Below are 13,120 nucleotides of genomic sequence, written 5' to 3'. Positions count from 1 at the left end.
TACCTGCCGGGTGATCTTGGGCAAGTCATTTGACTTCAGTTTTCTCCACCTACAAAATTAAGCAGCTAGACTACATGCTCTAAACCAGAAGTCAGCAAACTGCAAGCTGTGGGCCAAATCTAACCCACTGCCTGTTTTTGTAAATAAAGTTTTGCTGGATGTTATGGGCTGAATTGTGTTCCCCCAAATTCATGTGTTGAAGCCTCAACCACCAGTATCTCAGAATGTGACTGTATTAGGAGAGAGGGCCTTTGAAGAGGTGATTGAGTTAAAACAAGACCATTGGGGTGAGCTCTAATCCAATCTGACTGGTGTCTTTACAAGAGGAGGAAATTTGGACTCACAAAGAGACACCAAGGGGCACACGTGCTCAGAGGAAAAACCACGTGAAGATAGGGTGAGAAGGTAGCCCTCTGCAAGCCAAGGAGAGAGGCCTTAGGGGAAACCAAACCTGCTGACACCTTGATCTTGAATTTCCAGCCTCCAGAACTGTGAGGAATAAATTTCTGTTGTTTAAGCCACCCAGTCTGTGGTATTTCACTATGGCAGCCATAGCAAACTACCACATTGGACCACAGCCCCACCGATTCACACACTACAACAAGTTTTGCACTCTAATGGCAGGGTTGAGTATCTGTAACAGAATGTGCCAGGCTGCCGGAACCTAAAATATTTACTCTCTGGCCCTGTACAGAAAAGCTTTGCAACCACTGCTCTAAAGCACCCCCAAAGCTATTCTAAATGGAAATTGTAGGAAAGTAATATGAGTTTATTTCATTTTTGTGCTTCTGTTTCCCAAGTTAGATACGGACCTCTTGGAGGTCAAAGATCACATATTCTGTAGGAAGGGGAAAAATATTGCTCGCTAGATGTGGGAACAACCTAAGTATCCATTGACGGATGAGTGGATAAAGAAAATGTGGTCTATATATATTCACGATGGAATATTGTTCAGCCTTAAAAAAGAAGGAAATTCTGCCATTTGCAACAACATAGAAGGACTTTGAGGGCATTATGCGAAGTGAAATGTTAGGCAGAGAAAGACAAATACTGTATGATCTTACTTATGTGTGGAAGCTAATAGATACCAAACTCACAGAAACAAAGAGTAGAATGGTGGTTGCCAGGGGTGGGAGGGTGGGAGGTAGAGCAAGTGGATGAAGGGGATCACAGGGTACAAAATTCCATTTATAAGGGGAATAAGGTCTGGGGATGTAATGCACAGCATGGTGACTATAGTTAACAACCCCGTACTGCATATTTGAAAATTGCTAGGAGAGTAGATTTTAAAAGCTTTCACACACACACACACACACACACACACACACACACCCCATAACTATGGGAAGAGATGGATGTGTTAACTAACCTTATTGTGCTAATCATTTTGCAATATATACATATATATCAAATTGTGGTGTTGTACACCTTAAACTTACACGATGTTATATGTCAATTATATCTCGATAGAGCTGGAAAAAATATGCAAAATGTCAAGCAGCACAGCTTCCCATTTGTCTCTATGTTTTTGCTATTGCTTTTTTTTTAGAAAACAAAATCTTTACATCAAAAAAAATATATATATCGTTCACTGAGCACGGTTCGTATGCCAGAAATTGTATTAACGCACTTTGCTTTCAAATAGTCCCCACAATAACTCTGTGATGAGAGTACATTTTTGATCCACATTTTACACATTAAGAAAATGAGGCTGCATGAGATGAAGTGACCTGCTCTGGTCACATAGCCTGTAAAGGTCAAAGCTGAGAAAGTGACCCAGTCTATCTTCAAGGCCATGGTCTTTTCATCGTGCTATACCACTTGCGATTTAGACTTTTTTTTTTGTGTTTGGGTCTCTTGTGATTTTTACTACATTGCTACTGATAGATACTCAGAGAATGTTTTGTGAATAAGTCCCCGGCTTGTGCTTCTGCCAAATATGGCAACCCTTTTGTCAACAAATAGATAGTAAACGTCAACTAGAGGCCAGAAGCTGTTCTAGCTCTGGGAACACAGTAATGAACAGACAGACAATACTCCCTGCTCTTGTGCAGTTTGCTAGTTGAGAATTGGTTATATCGTTCTCAGTGGCTTTACACCAACAGTCTACAGCTTGCCCTGGCCTGATCCTGTACTCTTGGGGAGACAAAGGCTCAGCTGAACGGCAGCCAGCTCTGGGACGCCGCACTGCACCTGGAAGACGGGTCAGCGCCAGAAGCTCTTTTTCATCATCTGAAAAATGCCTCCAAATCCGCTTAGCCTTTGCCATCGCTTCCCTCTGCTTATTGCAGAACAGGACAGCTTTGTTCTCACACATTTCCCTCTCTTGCACACGCACCATATATATATATGAATAAGCTATGAAATCCACAAGCTACGAAGATGAGTCTTGGATGGAAAGTGTGATCTCCAACAGCCCTTGAGGGGGAATAAAACCCCATAAACCAAACCGGATCTGGCTTTCTAAAGCAATGATTTCCTTGTTCAAAGGTAAAAAAGAGAAAACAAGTTTTGGGCTTTCTAAAACTCATCTGTATTTTCTCTGAAATCAAATTAGACGTTGTGGCCCGGCTGAACACTTAAGCTTAGCCCGGGACAGAGAGGCGAATCACAACATCTTGGGGCCTCCAGCCATTGGCACCTGACTGTTCCACTCAGCTGTGAAAGTTGTCGCTGGGACTTATCTGACCTTTAGCTGGTAAGCCGGAATTGCTTACCATCTCGCTTCCACTAGACTAATAGCACTGTTCAGTGCAGCTTAGGTTATCGCTTGACATCCCTGAAATCTATTTCTAAGGCAAAATGGAAGTCTAATTGGGAAATAATCAATTTTTAATGAAACAACGCTTCCAAAAAACTTGATGTCAGATTTTATTATACCATCCCTATTCATCTATTAACATTGGAGCTAAGCCGCCTCTTTGAAGTAAAACATGTATATGGCTTCTTTATAATTTCTAGGCTTTCTGGACATAATTGTATAAGGAATTGTGGAGGTAGTGCCAAAATATCTCTCCCATATGCTGGTTATTTCTTTTGGTCTCTCTATTTTTTTTAATGTGTAAAATTAAGTTATTAAACTAAATAATATTTAAGCTCTCTTAATACTCACCAATTTCTGTATTAACCAAATGGTGAAGGAAGCCCGTATTAGTTTCTAACTCTAGGTACTTCAGTGCAGATAATTTATATGCTATAGGAAGTTGGATTCTGTACCACACTAAACATGTTTTCAATAAAAGTCGATCTCCTGACTCCTGTCATAATGTCAGTAAGTCCCGAAGTTGTCTTATCCTTTAAAATGGCGGAGACTAAGCTTTCTACGGTCCCTCCCAGGAGGGACCGTTTATATGTACCATATAAACTGTGGCTGTCCCATAGTTCAAAATAGCCTCAAAAGATTTTGGAGAAGAAATGAAGGTTTTACCATGTAAATCTCCATTTAGGCTCTGGCTCCTATGAAAAACAAAACAAAGGAACAACAACTAGGATTTTTGGAAAAGATCCATAAAAACAATTTAAGTTTACTGAGTAAATAAATAGTAGACAGTTTAAAATTCTCCTTGGGGATAATTGAGAAAGTGACTCGAAGACATGAGAGATGGAAGAGGCTTGTTTTATACAGCCCTCCAGGGGATGCTTTTCTTGGGTTCTTTCCTTCTGGATTAAAAGGTCAAAATGACAATAACACTAATAATGAATTATGTACTCCCAATGCCTTCTTTTAAGCCCTTTAATAGGCTTGTGAAGAGTGGAGACATGTAACGTTTAAGTTTAATGTGGCTCCTGTTGGAATTATGACTTCCTCCAAGCCATCTATATCTTATGAGGAGACCCAAGAGTATAGATTATGACACTTGACCAAGTAGAGGCAGTGTAGTTCTATGAGTTGTTTAGAAGGCAATTTCTCTTACTCTGGCTCAAGAGGAGCCCCTAAAGGAGAAATAAATTTTTTTTTTGGTGAAATGGCCATGTCATTTTGCATTCTAAAAATTACATAGAATGGAATAAATTATATGATAATTATATATAATTTATATATTATAAAATTATATCACCTCTTTCATTTTAACCCCTTACTCTATAAAGTATCTTTCCCCACATTCCTATGAGTGGTTTCCCTGGAGAACGGGAAAGAATAAAGGATGGAATTATGCTAACAACATGTCCACCAGCCTTCTGACCTTTGGACCACAGTTGCCAGCCATCACTTCTTCTATTAATGGAATTGCTTTTAGGATTTGGATGGACTATTTCCCACGTGGTCCCTAGCTCATGAGGGTACTTTGCAGGGAATTCAGCACATAGACCCATTTCCAATGGCAAATGAGGCAAATGGAGGGTTTTAATGGCAAAACATATATGTAGGCAAGAGAGAAGTTGGCTGTAAATAAGTGCGCCTAAAGAGAAAGGCTATAAGGAAGTTATTCATTTTAAATGAGTAAATATAAAACAAACAAAGCAAAATAGGAGACTTTGGATAATTCACTTCCAGCAACTTATAATAAAGAACATTATCATGTATATAGCCACAGGATTTTTGTTTTTATTTCTTTTACAGCCTGCCTTTTATCCCCCCCACATCCCACCCCAAAGTACCAGGCGCAAATAAAAGCAATTTTTTTGCTCTCCCATTATGATTGCTTTTTTTTCTCTTGGGTGCTTGGACTTCTGGATATTTGCGGGGCTTATTTTTCAGGAGAGCAGTCAAGGTTTACAAAGTCAAGGAATTTCCACTTCCTCACTGTGAAGTCGCTGCTGAAATGGCTGGATCGTTTGCTGTAAAATGGGGGGAAACACGTTGGTTATTACAGGAGTGGCTGTTTCCAGCCCATCAAAACAGAAAGATCGCCACCTCTGGCCATGATTGTATTCAGGGGACTCAGGACAACTTGGTGTCAGTTAATTATCTCAATTCCCAAGCCACCTATCCTGCCACTTTCTGTGCTTCCCAACGTGGGGACTTCCTCCTGGTCTTGGCTAACGCACAGGAATCTGATGTTTAGACAGTCACTTTCCTGTCCTTATAAACAATTCCACCATAATAACCTGGCTTCTGGCACCAGAGGTTCATTTAAATTTTGCTCAGCTTGGTTTACAATTAAGATTTAATTAGTAAACTCATTACAAAGACAGGAAATCTCCGACTTCCCCCTGATTCTCTTTTAGGCCTTTGCAAAGACCCAGCCTGTCCCTTTGGCTTTAGACGTTTGCAGAAAGTTTTCTCTAAACATTGTTATTTACGTCAACTTTAGTTTCGAGATAAAATATTGTTCTTTGCTTTTGAAAATAGATGGAAGTCACCTAGTCACTTAGAATTTAGGGTTTCAGTTTCTCTATTTAGAAAATATGCCCTGTGCATATTTTTAAACTTTCTAGACCCTGAGAGTCTGTTTAGTCTGCCCAACTTTTCTCAAACAGTAGAAATAGGGATTGAGTTTGGGAAATGGAGAAAAAGAATGTCTGTAGGGGCAGGGAGAGTAAGACTGGAGTATAACCACCGCACGGTGACACTCTCAAAATAATTCATGACACTGGAGAAGAAAAGAAAGGGAAGTAGACCTCCGTCTGTGAACCAAGGTGAAGTACTCATATTTTGCTAAAAAAGAACAGTAGAAAACATTTGCCAAAGAACTAAGAAGAATGAGGGGTAAAATAAGTGGATACTCAACTGAGACAGAGCTTTGCAATGTTAGAAGCCCAGGACTAAAAGAGTTTGGCTGGTACTATTTTTATGGGACAAAAGCTAGATAAACTCATCCTGAGAAAATGAAGTCTCTTGGGGATAATGATGGAAACTTTTGGCTCAGAGCTTAAGTGTTATTGATGCACTTGATGCAATGAGACTCCCATTAAGACACTTGCTTTGACCATACAATGATAATTCCAGGACATTTAATAGAGAAATTTCCTTTCCCTTTCAAATTCCTCCTATTTCGTTTCAGCTTGCTGCCCACAAAAAGCTGAAGCCCTTCATGTGACCTTTGATCCTTAAGGAAAGTTTTATATGGCTAGACGAATGACTCAGTCTTTCAAAACTTGCTCATTAGAAGGAAGTGTAAGTTGTCTTTGATTTTATTTCGTTTCTGAAATATTTCATGTAGTTCATTTCATTTTTGAAATCATGAATTAAAGATTTAAAAAAAACTCAACTATTATGATGGAGCCTTTTATTCTGGTGATTTCTCTGACCATATTATTTTTTTCGTCCTAACAGAAGAAGCAAATATGGATCAGAAAGGTTAAGTGATTTTCCTGAGGTCACACAGCAAACTTGTGGGCAAGGGCAGAAACAAGGCTGGTTGGTTTGTTTGTTTTAATTATGTGCAGAGCTCTGGGCAAACTCAAAGGGAAAAGTTATTAGTAGCTGTAAAAATCAAGACCCATGATACTTAATGGGTGTTTCTCTTGGGCAGTCTCTGACAGCTTTTATGAGGCCTTGGAATGTGTCAGCAGATAGTACTGTGACCCTCTGGGAAGGAGCAAACCAAACCCTTTCCTCTGGGAAGCCTTGTCCAGTTTACTCCTGGACATTTTCAGTTAGAAGAGGAAATGCAAATTTTACTTTCAAAATGGCTCAGAAGAGTTTGGAGAACATGGGACTTCAAAGGGTACTGGTCAAACTAAAGAGAAGTGTATAAATTCATCAGATAGCTTCATTGTACAATTTCGAATAATCTAGAAGTCAAAATAAAAGATTCCCCTCCCTGTCTCGTCAGCCCTCGGTTTGGAAGAGTCGGCAATTGGTGTGGGAATACAAACATAGGCCAATGTAGCAAGATTTCAGTTCTCACATTTGAGATGCTGGGTACTGGACCCCGTGGAGAGTAGGGAAGTGAAAAGGAAGAGGGAACTAGGATTTCTAAGAATGAAAGCAAAAATCCTGAAGGCACATAGGAATATAGAACTCCCAGGAAATGTAAGCACTGAGAGGGGTGGTACCTGGTCTCCAGAGGTTACCGTTTTCAACTGGGGTTTCATTTAATGGAAATACAACCAGTAGAAACCACAACAGATGTCACTCTGAGCTGTGTACAGAGCAGCAGAGGTAAATAGAAAGATCTGGGCCAGGGGTCTCCTAATTTCTCTGGATAAGGAATTCCACTTGGGAAGGTATATTAAAAAATTTTGGTTTTGTGGGGGGGGGACTTTACCAGTTATGAGAGGCATAAGAACCAAATGCAGTGTGTGAACCTTGACTGGATCCTGTTTGGAAAATCACAGCCATAAAAAAAATTCTTGGTATAATCGGGGACATTTAAATATGGATTAGATATTTTAATAAATTATATTATGGAATTATTGTAAATTTTCCTGGGTGTGGTTATATTATTGCAGTTAAGGCGTTTATCTTTATTCTTAGGCAATGCATCCTAAAGTTGGGTTGAAATTCAATGATGTCTGAAACTTAGAAAAAACTGAGTGTGTGTATATGTGTGTGTATATACACACATATTTAAGGAGAGGATGGTTGAAAGAATAATGGAATCACTAGGCTTCTAGATAGAGTTGGTTAATTCCCTGGCCATTTGACATTACTAATAGATTAAATAAGAAAGTAAACACTTATACAGTGCTTGCTGTATGCCAGGCTCTTTCCCCAGTGCTTTATGTATAATATTCATCCTCACATGACCTTCTCTCTAAGCCACAGAGAGGTTTAGCTACCTGAGGTTTAGCTACCTAAGGTTTAGCTTGGATAGAGGTAAGCCAATCAAAGTCACGCAATACCCATTCTATTCGAGTTGGGATCCAAATCACAATGGTCTGATGTCAGAGTTTCTTTTTTAACTACTACATTATACTTCCCCTATATCTTTATACATACAAGCGACTAAAGAGTAAATGTGATTATGTTTATTGGATCAAATTCTAGAATTTACCTTAGCCTGAATTCCAAATGTAGAACTAGGGAGGGAACCAGTATTCAGAAGTGACTGAAGAAATGAAATGAGACATACACAGAACAGAGTAGGCTTCCTGCAGGTGTAAGCTTTCTGTAGCTTCCAGCCGAAGCTGGGAAGAGTCAGGCTACCACAAGCCTCAGGAAAAAAAAATTATAGAATAGATCCCCAAAGATAGGAACTAGTATTAGAAGTGTTCTGTCAAAACATACATTCCAATCAAGTCAGTGGGCACTGTTTTTGCAATATTCTTGTGTGTGTGTGTGTGTGTTTCTCAAAAATACAGAGAGGGAGAGAAAGAGAATGAGAGAGAGAGAGAAAAAGAGAGGGGGAAGTGATGGCCAAACTGGAAAAATGTACAAAAGTTCATAAGAATAATATATTTGCATTAAATTCTTCAAAATCTATTGGAAGATTTTCCAGAAGGCAAACATCTTTTCCCTTAGAGCACGCCCAGTACATGGTCTGTGTGAGCTGAACAAAGTTTGTCTCTAAGTTCTGTCCAGATTTGTACATCATTGTATGAGCTTCCTTTGTCTTCTTGTTTATCCAAACATACAAATCCCTCAACTCTTGACCTTCTTCTGTTTTTTTCCTCCTCTTATTAATATGTTTTGAGTGGAGAGGAGACTCGGAAAGCTTTGCTATTCTTTCTTCTTTTGTTTGACCCGCAGGGCTAGAAGCTACTGAAACACTGAGACTTGTAGTCAGACTTAAAATTCCAGACTTGGAGCAAAATTTTTCAAAGGTCCTTCCTCCGTCTTCTCAGATACCGTCTCATCAGGCATCCTGGGGTGATCTGTTTCCAGTGTTAGCTTCAACCGGTACGTTCCTCAGCATCCGGTATGAGGCCATGCACACTGTGAATCTTCTCGTGTATGTCTCACCTGAAGTGTGGTTTTCAAATAGTACCTTGAAATAAAGACTGTGCTTGATTCATACTGCTCTTTGACCCAATAAGAACAAATAATACCTTTGTAGAGCTTTGCAGTTCTGTATCTGCTTTGATGCTCATAACAATTCAATGAGGAAAGTATAAATACTATTACTTCTTTTTGCAAATTATGATTCTGCTTTATTTCTAAAGGTTTTGGGGGGAGATATGACACCTTAAAACAGTTAAGCTATTCCAAAATTTCTGTCACTTATCTAATTGGAATATTATCAGTGGTTAGATATTATCAGTGTCATTCAATTACTTAATAAATATATGTTTTAAATTTCCTTATGAATGTGATATAAAGTACTATGGAGGATAAGACAGTAAAATGAAGTAGTCCCTGTCTTCAAGGAGCTTATGGTAGAGTTGAAAGACAACACATGTAGTCTTTAAAAGATGAATAAAATAAGGAATACAGAGCAAGTGATAAATAGGTGATAAATATTTAGAAATCTTTTAAGGACCAACTATGTTCCAGGCACTATTTCAAGTGCTAAGAATTCAAGAGTGAACAAAAGAGACAAAAGTCCTGCCCTCTTAGAGCTGACATTCTAGATAGGAAGAAAGACAAGATAAATAAACAAAATAAATAGGTAAAATATATAGTATATTAGTGAATAGCACAAAAAAGGAAAAACAAAGCAGGATGGGATAGACACTGTTGAGGTTGGCAGTGGCTAAAATTTCAAGTAGGATTTCATGGAAAAGCCTCATTAAAAATAGAGTCATTTGGGGGTCAGCCCGGTGGTGTAGTGGTTAAGGTCAGCACACTCCAATTTGGCTGCCTGGGTTTGCGAGTTTGGAAGCCTGGACCTACACCACTCATCAAACCATGCTGTGGCAGTGACCCCCATGTGAAATAGAAGAAGATAGGCACAGATGTTGGCTCAAGGCCACTCTTCCTCAAGCAAAAAGAGGAAGATTGTCAACAGGTGTTAGCTCAGATACAATCTTCCTCTCACACACACACACACAAATAGTCATTTGAGTAAAGACGCAAAGGAAATGAGGAGCTAGTTATACAGTGAGCTAAGGGAAGAACACTGCAGGCAGAGGGAACAGCAAGTGCAAAGACCACAGGACAGTTTTCCAGACGTGTTGAGGAAGAAGAAGGAGGCCGGTGTGGCTGGAGTGGGTGACTGAGGCAGGGAATAGGAGGAGAAGAAATCAGAGAAACAACTGAGAGCAAGATCCTGTAGAGCCTCACTGATCATGGCAAAGACTTTGGCTTTTACTCTGAGCGAGACAGAGAGTCACTGATTTTGAGCAGTGCAGTAACATAATGTGACTTGAAAGGTGGTGGGAGTAGAAGCAGGGAGACCATTCAGAAGACTATTGCAATAACCTACATGAAAAATAATGATGGCTCAGAGCAGGCTGGGGGCATGGAGGTGGTGAGAGGTGGTCATCCAGGACTTGGATGGATTTGAGGCAGATAAAAGAGGAGTCAATGATTATGCCAAGTTTTTAGGTCTGCGTAATTGTAAGGATGAGGTTGCCATTGGCTAAGTAAGGAAAGTTTGCCAAAAGAACAGGTTTTGGGGAAGATATCAAGGGCTCAGTTTGGACACGCTAAGTTTGAAATGCCTACTAGACCTATGAATGGAAATATCAACTAGGAAGTTGAATATATGAGTCTGGATTCAAAGGAGAGGTCCAGACTGGAGTTATAAAGTTGAGAATCACTGGAATATAGATGTTATACAAAGCCATAAAACTAAATAAGTTCACCTAGGGAATGTACATAAATAGACAAGAGAAAAGTCCAAGGATTGAGCCCTGGGATAGAGATTTGAAAAGGGAGGGAAAAAAAAACAAACAAAACAAAACCAAAAACAGCAAAGGAGATTAAGAAGCAAGGGAAGACATGAATATGTAGCTGCCAAGTGAAGAAAAATGTTTGAAAAAGAGAGTGATCAACTGTGCCAAATGCTGCTGCTAAGTCAAAAAGGGTGAGGACTGAAGATTGGTGATTGGACTTAGCAACATGGAAGCCATTGTCGACTTCGATAAAGCAGTTTCAGTGGAGAGTGACAGAAGTGAAGACATGCTTGAAGTAGTTCAGGAGAAAAAGGATGGAGAGAAATTGTAGACAGCAAGGATAGAACTTCAAGGAGTTCTGTAAAGAGAAAGATAGAAACGGGATGGTGGCTGGAAGCAGACGTGAGATCAAAAGAAGTTTTATGTTGCTGTTGTTTCCTTAAGGTGAGTGAATAACATGTTTGCTGATTTAATCCTGCAGGAAATTTTAATGATGCAAAGAAGAGAGGGGGAGATTTGATGCAGCATTGTCTTTGAGTACATGAGAGACTGAAATCTAGTGCCCAGGTGGAAGGGTTTATCTTGGTTAAGAGCAGGAAGAGATCAATTCTAACCACACACACAACAGACAAGGTATAATACAGGGGAGCAGGTGCAGATTGGTGGGTACATGTGGTGGAAAATGTTAAAGTCCTACTTAATATTAGTGATCATCGATTTTAGATCGATGAGGGAACAGTTAGCTTAGCTGTGTGCTTTCCTCCAGGCATCCTCAGTTGCATAGGTGCAACGGTAGGAGACTGGGTTTAAGCAGGGTTGTGATTTTGTCGAGTGAGCACAAGGATGTGAGAGAGAGGCAAGGGAGTCAAGACGCGTGTAAAGGAGCGGTTTTAATGAGTTTCCATGGAATCACAACGCGGTAAGGAGAGAATTGAGAGTATGAAGGGATGAGGAAAATAAATAGGTGGTACAATCAGGGACTTGAAGGTCCTGGTGGGGTTCAAAGGTTGTTGGAGTTGAAGTATTAGAGCAAGTGGATTGGAAAGAAAGAGAATGGTGGTTGAAGAATGGAGTGTTTGAAAGGAAAATAGTTGTGAAGGGATTTCAGTTATTGGTGATGATATGGTCAGGAGTGTGTCTGTGGTTAAGGTGATGGGGAAGACCAGCTGAACGGAGTAGAGGAGGTCAAGGAACTGAGAGTGGAAAGATCGTGCACATGGATATTGAAATTACTAAGAATTCTTACAGGACCTTCTTGGAGAGAGTGGTACTCAACCAAGAGCTGAAATCTTTAAGGAATTGGGGGGAGGGACTGGGAGTAGGGAGCAGGGTTGATTAGTTGACTGCAACAAAGAGGAGCAGTTATGGTAGAGTTCAAGGACATAGGATTTAAAGTTGGGACTTTTAGACAGAAGGGAAGGAGACTGGCCTAGCCCCGAAGAGGGAAGTGGAAGGAGGCATCTCCCACCTCCAGGCCAAGCGGTACAAGTGAGCAGGCTGCAACTTCAGCAGAATATCAGAGGAGAGCCAGGTTTCTATTGGAGCAAGGGTGCAAAGGGAAGGTTCTGAGAAGAGTTTGGGGATATCAAGGAGTGTGCAGATGGGTGAACGTAAGTATGAGAAGTATGAAAGAGTTTCAACAGATGAAGGTGAGAAGGAATAGATAGGCTGTGTGTACACTGAATGGGAATTAGAGTCTGGGAATGAGGGAAGGCATGGGAGTTCTGAGTTTCTGACATGACCTGAGGTCAGAGGTATAGTGAAATTTTCCTGATGGTCCCAATTCAGATAGTGGGAGAGAGGTGGTGGCTGTGGAGGTAAGGGAGAGTAGAGGGAGTTTCCAGGATCATGGAGGGTTGTGAGGTTTCCACTTGACTCCCTTTGATTCCTTTGGCTGGAGACTTGGAGACCTGTAGAGAGGGAGTCTTCCTCCTAGCCCAGGAACACTCCCTTGACTCCTGCCAACAGTGGCTCGCGTGGGGATTCTCTTACTTTCAGCTTTTAAGCAAATACCTTTTCTTTCATCCTATATGCATTCATGGGCTTGCCATAGGTCAATCATTCTTTCAACCAATTTTGAGCCTGCATCAGGTTCCAAGGTCCAGCTGGGTGCTGGATGCACAAAGATGAAGAAGATAAGCTTGTCCCCATGCAGTTCCCTCCACTAGCATCTCAAATGGCCCAGAGCAGATTTCCCCATCTTTTCTCTACAAGCAAGCACTCCTTAGATGACATCTAACTCAACTCCAAGTTTTGAAAGAATTTTATCTATCCAATTAAATAAGCAAGATCTCTCTTGCCCCATTGAACTCCAGAGCCGAGTTATCTCACCTGACAGACTGGGTCAGGGGTAGGGCATGGGGAATCACCTTCCTCTCTTACCTCTTCAACAGCGTTACCTCTAAAGCTTGGTCTGGAGAACCAAGTTCCCAGAGACCGGAGGACCATTCTTTGTTTAAGGATCTCTGAGTGGCTGAATCCTCATGGAAGCTTTTAAAATTCATTTGCCAGAAGC

This window comes from Ceratotherium simum, chromosome 32 (genome assembly GCF_057802395.1).
Source record: "Ceratotherium simum simum isolate JZ-2026a chromosome 32, ASM5780239v1, whole genome shotgun sequence".
NCBI classification, from domain to species: domain Eukaryota; kingdom Metazoa; phylum Chordata; class Mammalia; order Perissodactyla; family Rhinocerotidae; genus Ceratotherium; species Ceratotherium simum.
The sequence above is the reverse complement of the archived record's forward strand: the minus strand, read 5'-3'. Positions refer to the sequence as shown.